The following is a 10,100-nucleotide window of genomic DNA, read 5'->3' as shown; positions in this document are numbered from 1 at the left end:
CAGTGGGAATGGGGAGAGTAGTATGCCCCCCACTTTCAAGCTGAAATGGGGCAAATTTGCAAGCGCATGTTACACATGTAATAAGTTTGGTCATAAGCAATCAGAATGCCCAACACTCACCATTCAACCACTTGAAACCGCAATGTTGAAACCTACATCATTGAAAGAAAATAGCAAGGTTTCTTCTTCAAAGGCAACAAACCAATCTATGATGCAACCAATTCAGAAACCGAGAGTACAAGACAAAGGGAAAAGTAAAGTTCCGCAGACAATTGGTAATGTGCAATCAAACATGCACGATTTGAAACAAGCTTTCGATGTGGACAATGAGAACCCTGAAGGTTGGTAAATATCGAAGAAATCCTTTAAAAGCAAGACGCATGTGGTGGTGAGAAACTACACTCACGCACTTGAGAATCAAGGTTCATCTTTACAGCTTAATGCTTTAATGCTCTCTTTAGTCTCATAAGCCTGGAAAAGGGTGAGTAGAGGCTCATATGTGGACCTTTACAAAGAGGGATCAAATGTAGATATTAGTCTTCATGCAAATAAGCGTGACGATGATACCAATATGCAGTCATATTAGTATTTTGCTTTGTTTAATATCTTCAACCATATTAATCATGCATAAACAAGTCAAATGTGTCTCCTTCAATATACGAGGTCTTTGTAACCCTGGTAAATGGAAATTATTTTGGAACTATATTACCTCTTCTCAAGAAGATGTAATTTGTGTTCAAGAACATAAACAAGTTGAATTTAATGGTCAAGTTGGTACATTTTGAGGTTTTGACATCTTCTATGCATGTCAAGGTACAACATCTGGAGTGCTTATGATAATAAAACATGAGCTAAATCCTATGGTTGCCTATAATGATCAACGTGGGAGGTGGATGGTTGTGCAATGCATGATAAATGGCGAGACATATGATTTTGGTGGAATATATGCCTAGAATGCCTCAAGGAATAGAGCTTTACTTTGGCAAGAGATTTGTGCTTATCAAATGCATTTATATGTGGAGATTTCAACAACTCTCCAAATGCAGGTGATAACACTAGTGAGCACTCACATATGTTGAGAGAGGAACAAGGTCAGTGGTATAATATGCAAAGCTCATTGGATTGGGTTGATTTATGGCAAATGACACAGCCACATGTTCTTGGTTTTACCTTTCATCACACCGCCCACTCCGCATATTATGCAAGGCTTGATAGATGGTATTTGTTGCATGCTAGTCAGTATGAAAATTTCACATGTACAATGCATATAGATCATGCTTTGCAATTGTCAGATCATGCTCCTGTCTAGCTAGACATTGATTTTGGGAATCATTCCTATGAAGTGCACCTCCAACGGAAGAGACTTATGCTCATTAACAACAGCTACCTCAAGCATGAACGCTTCAAGAGGATGGACTATGACATAATACCTCCTCTTTATGTAGAAGTCAACATAGATGTTAATATAGCATGGGTACATTTTGTACATAGATTACAAACAATAGTACAAGAGTATGGGAAGTGGTATGTCTCAAGACAGAGAGATGACACTCAACAAGCCAAATTTACTTGTCAAGCCCTAACAGAGTTAGCACATAGAAGATCTTTGACTTTACATGAAGAGGATGCATTGTGTATGGCCAAACACACATTGATGCTACATGACGAAAATAAATTGGAAAAATGGCAAGTTAGGTCAAGACAAATTCCATTGAAAGACAAAGGATGCTCTTCTAAATCCTTCTTCAAAAGGTTGCATCTAATATGACAAAGTGAATCCATTAAATTCATCAAAACTGGTGATGGTTTGTGGACTACAAACCAACTTGAACTAGCCAAGGAATGTGTAACTCACTTCTCTCACATCTTTTAGAACAATGTCATTGTTACTGATGCAATTAAACAGGGTAGAGATACATTCTTGTCACTAGTTCCACCCACTATTTGTGTTGATAAAGCTATTGCTTTGGATGCAACATTCATAATGGAGGAGCTCTTGGAGGCTCGAAAAGGCCTCGAGAAAGGCCTCGAGAAAGGCAAAGCGCCTAGTTGGGATGGTATTACGTTAGAGTTCATTGCAGAATTTTGGGATGTCCTTAAGGATTTAATCCTATCTATGGCAAATAATGTTTGGCAACAATGGGATATGCCGATGTCATGGAAAGAAGGTTTGGTCAAATTAATACCCAAAAAGAAACTATGTGAATCATTTTCGGATTGGCGACCAAACACTCTCTTGCTAGTGATCTACAAACTTATTGCAAGGATAATTGCTAATCGTATTAAGGACACTTTGTTGGGATGCATACATGTAAACTAGTATGGGTTCTTGAAGGCAAATTATAGATAATATTGCTAATTCTTATATTGGAATGGAGTATGCCAAATACACCAAACAAGATGTATTGCTCATGCAAATTGACATCAAAAAGGCCTTTGACACCATCCAATGGATTTTGTGGCATCCACAATGGTTAAACTAGGATTTGGTCCGAAAATGTCTCAAGTAATCTATTGGCTTTATGGGTCTAGCACATCTTCATGCATTATTGAGGGTGAATTGACATATTCATGGACCTTAGCCAAATTAGTACGACAAGGTTGTCATGTAAGTGCATTGTTCTATGCAATTGCAACTCATCCACCACTATTGTACATGGATCATCTAGTATCATTTGGTCAACTTCATGGTTTGCAAATGAAAGACGGACATGATTTCGTGGCTCAGGCATATGCAGATGATACATCATTCCTATCATAAAACAATCCAAATGATGTGAGGGTGATTATGGATGCCCTCAAATTGTATGGATTAGCTTTTGGATTGCATGTTAACTTCAACAAGTCCAAACTTCTACCCTTGACGCCATATAGTTGGCATCAACTTCTGTGGCTAGGTCAGGTTGTTAGCCCAAATGAAATGGTTAGACATCTTGGTTATCCATTGGGATAGAATGCAATAGGGAAAAGAAAGGTTGAATGGGTTCTGCAAAAAGTGAGACAAAAGCTAAGCTATTGGACGATTGCAACATGGCCACTCCATGTCAGATTGAGGATAGTGCAATCTATATTCATGGCTTATATGCAGTATTACTTAATTATGATTGATTGGCCGAAACACATGATACAAAATATTAACTCAAAAATCATAAGCAGCTTTTGGTGCTCTAAGTAGTCACATAGAGGTATACGGCTTCTATCACTAGAGAAGATATGCACTCCACGATTGAGTGGAGGGCTAAATTTTCTTAATTTGCATTTGCATATGTTGGTTAGAAAAGCTACTTTATTGCTGAAATTTGCTGAAAAAACATTGCCTTGGGCAAGAATGCGATTTGATATGTTTGATCATTTGAAAACTAAGTCATTTGGCTCATGGGAAACTAACCATTGGGATGTAGTGTTTGGAAAGCTTGACGGGCACATCAAAGGCTATATGTTTAGTTCAAAGCTTCTAAAGCATTGGAAGGGTGTATTGCACCACATAAAATGAAGAGGTAGGAATTCAGAATCAAGGAACTCTTTACGCCTCGAAAGCTTGCACTGGAGTGCTATATTCCCATAGTCATTAGCTAAACAAGAGCCTAAAAAAGCTTATTTTTTAGCAAAGAAGGGGCTGAAATCAATTGCAGATGTGGTAAATGACCAAGGTCACTTATTGCACTTCAATGACATGACATGTCGTTACAATCTTGGGCCACATCATCACGTTATCTGGAATCAAGTCACTTAGTTGGTGCTTTCCTTGGTACCTATGCCACCTCTCAATGGAGATTGTAGTATTCAGGATTGGATGTTACAAAAAGGGAACATTGTTATTCCAATGCATAACATTACAACACATTCAGTGTATATGTTGTTGCAACCTGTCCCATGGTTTCACGAACATGCAAATGCATTATGGAACCTACACAAAACGCAGTCCTAGTGGAATAATAGGCTTGCAAGGTTATGGAGGTCTAGTCTTCCACTTAAGCTATGGGTATTCCTATGGAGATGCCTATTGGGTGTGCTCCCGACTGGGGCGAATCTTCAAAAGAGATCAATAGCCTCGCCGCATTGTGCAAGATGTGGTGGACAATTGGAAACGGTCCCACACTTATTATGGATTTTCTCATTCACTACAACATTTGTACAAAGACTAAGTGCATCTCTTTATAACAGATTTCCTGGCTGAAGGTTTGGTAAACACTTTTGGATATTTGGACAAATTTCATGCACCCTATCCGATAGTGCCTATTTTCTCCAATGGACACGATTTTGGGCACTTTGAACCATTTGGACAACCCACAATAATAAGGTGTTTGATCGAAACCAACTGCATGAAGTTATCATCTTTAAGAAATCCCTTAGGCAATCTCTATTTGATTGTCTGCAACTTAGAGACATCACACTCCAAATTTACAACCTTTACTTTGAGTGTTTTTAAGCTCTTTAGTGTCTAATTGGCACTTGTATATTTTTCTTTATTCTTTGTGGGTTTTCACCTCACTTTGAGGTTTCCCACTAGTAATAAAAGTGTTACTAAAAAAAAAGTAACATTCTCGAGTATGTGAGTTGAGATGTAAATGTATATCTTATAGTGTCAATCATTAGGTCCTTACATGTTGGGGATGAGATTTTAGTTAATTACCCTTGGTGAAGACGTGACAAAGCTCCCATCTAATTACGTTAGTTGTATCTAAACTAATAGATATTCCTCTTATCTAAACCATAATGAATCGTAGTCTCAAACTTTGTGGCTCCCTTGCGAGTGTTTGCCATTGTATGGCCAAAGCACACGAGAAGTATGCTTTTGCAATCTTTATAGTGCTAGATTATTACAAAACCTCGTATGAAAATTGTGGCAAAAACAGAGAGAGAGAGAGAGAGAGAGAGAGAGAGAGATTTTAACTTCCATAGAAGACAAATTGAAACCTATGCAACAAGGCCCAGACCATGGCAAGGATCAAACTTGGGTTCTCTCATTTTATGACTTTTAGCTACTAATTAAACCACCAAGCCCACAACCACACACGAGACGAGCCGACTGATCAAGCTAAGAAGAGTCGACAGTCGAAGACAAGAAATAGCCGACTAGTCAGGTTGAGGAAGAGTCGACAATCAAAGACAAGGAAGGGTCGACTGAGGGAGAGTCGATTGTAGATGATCCAAGTCGAGGACAAGACCGACTAGTCGGGTTGACCGGATGGTCGATGACAAGGCTGACTAGTCGTGTCGACTACACAGTCGACATAGGTGTCGGCTAGTCGAATCAACTAGTCAATTAGTCGGCTGATTAACGAGTATTATTATTATTATCTAATAATAATTATAGATATATTTGTGAATAGCCCATAATTATAGACAAGCACCGGGCCTCTATCCGCTAGAGGTTATGGAGGATCGATGATGGGATTTCCACGCCTACGGGTTGGTCCAACGGGACCACCGAGGTCTTTGACCGGGGGGGACAATTCGGGTGAGTTGTGCTTGCAAGGAATTGTGCTTATCGTCGAGTCGTCCTTTGTTGTCGAAGATGCACCCAAACCCGACTCAACGGTGTGGTGGATTGATGTGTAGGCGGCTGAAGTGACGCACCAATGTGGTTGAGAGTGAGAGAGAGAAAAGAAAATTGAGGAAGTGTTTAAGATAGATAGATAAATAGACGAATCGAAATTCCAATTCCGGATTTGAACCCTTGACTTCAATTTAGAGAAACAAGACACATTGCCAATGAGATAACTAAGATTTATTAATTATTATTGATTGCATACATTGCTTGAAATGCATGCGATGCATGATTGCCATTTGGCGCTCATGCATCACATGTGATGCATGATGACTATGTAGCTCATCCAAGCTCTCATGTATGAGCATTCACATGTGAAAAACATAATCATGATCTAAAGAAATAACTTAGCCTAATTGTAAGTCAGTTGTCTTCTATCTTGGAGGTGCAAGGTTCAATACTTGCACCCCTTTATATGTTTGAAAATGCAAATAGGCTTTAGGTGTTCTGAATACATTTATATTTACAACATGCTAACGTATGAGTGTAACCATCACCCCTTTCATTCGTGTGCACATTATACCTTCTCGATTCCACGCGATTTTCACATCGTTGCCGAAATCTTCACGACAACGTAAAACCTATGTATTTCAAGTATTGTGCATTTTCTTGTATCTTGTTGTTTTCATTTTTCATGTTGGGTATATCCAGTCGATCTATCTCATCTACTTGCAGTCCTTTTCCCAGGAATGATGGTCCTGAACTCGCACAACTAAACTAGAACATCAAAATGGAGGATCTTCTCATCGTCAAAGATCTATATGAGCCCATCGACAGAGAGCAAATACCCACGGGGGTATTAGAGTCTGAATGGAAACTCCTCAATAGGAAGGCAATGGCCACCATCAGACAATGTGTAATGTCAGTGTCCTTCAGCATGTGGCGAACGACACAAATGCGTACGAGATGTGGCAGAAGTTGTCAAGGTTGTACGAGAGGAAGAATGCCCTCAACAAAACATCTTTGATGAGAAAGATAGTAAGGTTGAAATACAGAGATGGAGAAAGTATAGTTGAGCACATAAACACATTCATTGGGTATGTGAACCAACTTTTGGTAGCTAAGTTTCCCCTTGATGATGTTATGCAGGTCATACTACTATTGTGTACCCTACCGGATAGCTGGGAGAACCTGGTGAACCTAGTGGTGACTCTCAGCACCTCGTGTCAAGAAGAAAACTTGGCATTGCAAGTGTAAAGACAAGCATCTTGAATGAAGAGACAAGAAGAAAGGACAAGGGTGTATGTCCTAGGCAGATGCGAATGTGGCACAACGTTCGGATAGAGGAAGGAACCGACAGAGAAGTCCACAAAGGAGGGACAAATCCCATGCTAGATCCAAGTCTAGAGGTAAGCTTACATGCTTTTACTATGGAAAGCCTGGACACTTCCAGAAGGACTCTCGACGCCTTAAGAAGGACAAAGGTGCCTCAAAGGATGTCGAACCCAGAAAGATTTCTGAGGAGAAAGGAACATCAACCATAGCTATAAGTGAAGAGGAGATTGTGTTCAGTTGTGAGCGGGCAAGTGCAAATCTTGCAAGTGAAGAGTGCACCTAGGTGATCAACTTCAGTGCATCTTTCCATATAACTCTGTCGAGAGAGTGTTTCTCGACTTACACAACCAGGAATCATGGCTATGTGAAGATGGGGGATAATGATAAATGCAAGATAGTCAACGTCGCAAATGTATGCCTGACTACGTCGACTGGTTGTCGGCTAACTCTGAAGGATGTCCAACACGTGCCCGATATCAAGCTGAATCTTATATCAACTGGAAGAATGGACGACGAAGGCTACAGTGGTAGCATTCAAAATGGCAAATGGAAGTTTTGTCGGGGAAACCTCATAGTGACCCAAGCATAGAAGCAAGGCACATTGTATATGATGCATGCCCGATTGTGCAAGTCGGAAGCAAATGTGGCAACCGACTCGAGTGGTTATTTATGGCATAAGAGGCTTGGCCACATGAGCAAAAAGGTAATGCATATCCTAGCCGACCAAGAACTTCTCCCAAAAGTGAAAGGAGTGCACTTGGAGAAGTGTGTCGATTGCTTAGTCGAAAAGCATAATAGAGTTGCATTCCACACGGGACCACCAAGGAGAAGAGAAGTTGCACTAGCCCTAGTGCACATCGATGTGTGCTATGTAGATGCCCCATCACATCGAGGTGGATAGTACTTTGTGACGTTCATAGATGACTATCATCGAAAGTTGTGGGCTTTCATACTAAAGTCAAAGGACCAAGTATTGTCGTTCTTCAAGGAGTTCTAGGCATGGGCTGAAAGAGAGTCAGGCCGAAAGTGAAGGCTATCCGAACCGACAACGATGATGAATATAGAGGGCAATTTGAAGAATATTGCAAGGCCCAAGGTATTCGAATCGAATATACTGTTCCGAAGACCCCTGAGTTGAACAGGCTTGCAAAGAAGTTGAATTTAACGATTATGGAGAGATTAAGGAGCATGTTGTCACATGTTAAGCTGTTGAAATTGTATTGGGTTAAGGCGATGTATACAATTGTTTATCTGATCAATAGGTCTCCTTCAGTGTCATTGAAAGGTGATGTCCCACAAAGGGTGTAGACACGAGAGGATGTCTCCTATCGACATCTAAGGGTGTTCAGATGTCTGGTGTATATGCATGTGTCTAAAGATCAGAGGTCGAAGCTCGACAATAAGTCGAAACCATGCATATTTCTCGAGTACTCGAAGGATGAGTTTGGCTACAGGCTGTGGGACCTAGTCGATAAGAAAGTAGTGAGGAGTCGGGATATAGTCTTCTTGGAAGACAAGACAATTGAGTACTAGAAGCAACAGAAGTCGAAATCGACTCCCACTACCGTTGATTTAAGACTAGTCGAACCAACACAATCGGTTGTTCAAAGACAACCAGTCGACACAACTAAATCTAAGTTGGTTGACTGAAACCAACCGATCAATACATATGAATCGGAGTCAGCCAACCCGTGGTTTTTTCCCTGTTTTAGGGTTTCCATGTAAAACCTATGTATTTCAAGTATTGTACATATTCTTGTATCTTGTTGTTTTCTGTTTTCACGTTGTGTATATCTAGTGGATCTATTTCATCTACTTGCGGTCCTTTTCCCAATGCATAAATAGTGATAGTGCAAGGGAAACCTTCTGAAGTGTTGTAAAACTAGATGACATAAGTTCATCTCCTCTTGGGACAACGCCCCCATACAACATAGTCGTGAAAATTGCCAAATCAACTTCCCTTTCATCCTACGGAGTTGTTGTGTTACCCCATGAAGTCCATCAAACAAGAACCCATTTCTCATGGTTCAATTAAACCACATCCCCCAATCTCTAAGGTAGTCAAACACAACCTTATATGATGGTGTGGGCATAACTTTATCCTCATCAATAAAAACCCACTTATAAGGTGACAAAATATTTCCTGTTATTGATGCCCAAATTTGTGATATAATCACCCAAATGGCTTTAGCAACCAGACATGTAATGAACCTATGTGTAGCGTCTTCTTCAACCACCGTACAGAAAAAACATGTCCCATTCAAAATATGTCTTCGTTTTAAGGCCATGGCCAAAGGCAACCCACCAACTATGGCACGCCAAAGAAACATATTCGCACGAAATGGAAGATGAGACTACCAACCTACATCTAAAACTCTAAGCCACCACTTTACATATCGAGTAATGTACCATGTATCCAAAACCTTATTTGCTAACCAATTTCTATCTTCAACCAACTTATGGTACACATCATTAGTGTGCACTACAAAAATCGATTTCCCAATACCAAATGACCAATCTTTCCATGGGTCCTCGACCACCAACTCTGGAATCAAGAAAACTAATCTAGGCAATGCCAATATTGATTGCCAAATATACCCATATCCATGTGGTATATGAAACTTATTTCAGATTGTTCCAAAAGCCATCATTTTCTGTAGTTACTAAGCCTAGCCTTGCCATTCGATTGAACTGGGAATTTAGGCTTTCTTTTCCATCCAGTGTAATATCCTTGAAGTTGCCAACACCCCTGGTGCCAAGGAATTTATATCTTTTCTGCACTCAAGAGGCCTCCAATTAAACAAATTCAAACATCGCTGCCAAGAAAGCACCAATTGTTGAACCATAATAGATTCTGAACATTTAAATGCCCGGGTACAATTAACAACATGCCACCACAAAGCGGTAATTCTCGTTTTCCAATGGTATATACCAACCTTTTCCACAAACATTTGATTTACAAGAGAGAGAGAGAGAGAGAGAGAGAGAGAGAGAGAATTTATTATATGATTCCAAGGTCAAGTATGATCATGAGACCAAAACTATAACATGTAAAAGGTAAAGACTCAAACTTCAAGAACATTACTAATGAATTAATGAAATGTTGCAATTGACAGCACACATGGTGTGACTATGAGAAGTTTTTGAAAGAATTGGAATTGGTCAAAGATGTGAGGAAAACATATATGATTGAAGGCAAAGCATCAAAGTGTCACACTCAAAACTTCCAAACTCGTTTTGGAAAAAATGTGCAACCAACTAGTCTTCACTACAT

This window comes from Azolla caroliniana, unplaced genomic scaffold (genome assembly GCF_043228905.1).
Source record: "Azolla caroliniana isolate FFs.n. ecotype wild unplaced genomic scaffold, voAzoCaro1.0.p SCAF_17, whole genome shotgun sequence".
Lineage (NCBI taxonomy): Eukaryota > Viridiplantae > Streptophyta > Polypodiopsida > Salviniales > Salviniaceae > Azolla > Azolla caroliniana.
Note: the sequence above shows the minus strand (reverse complement) of the source record.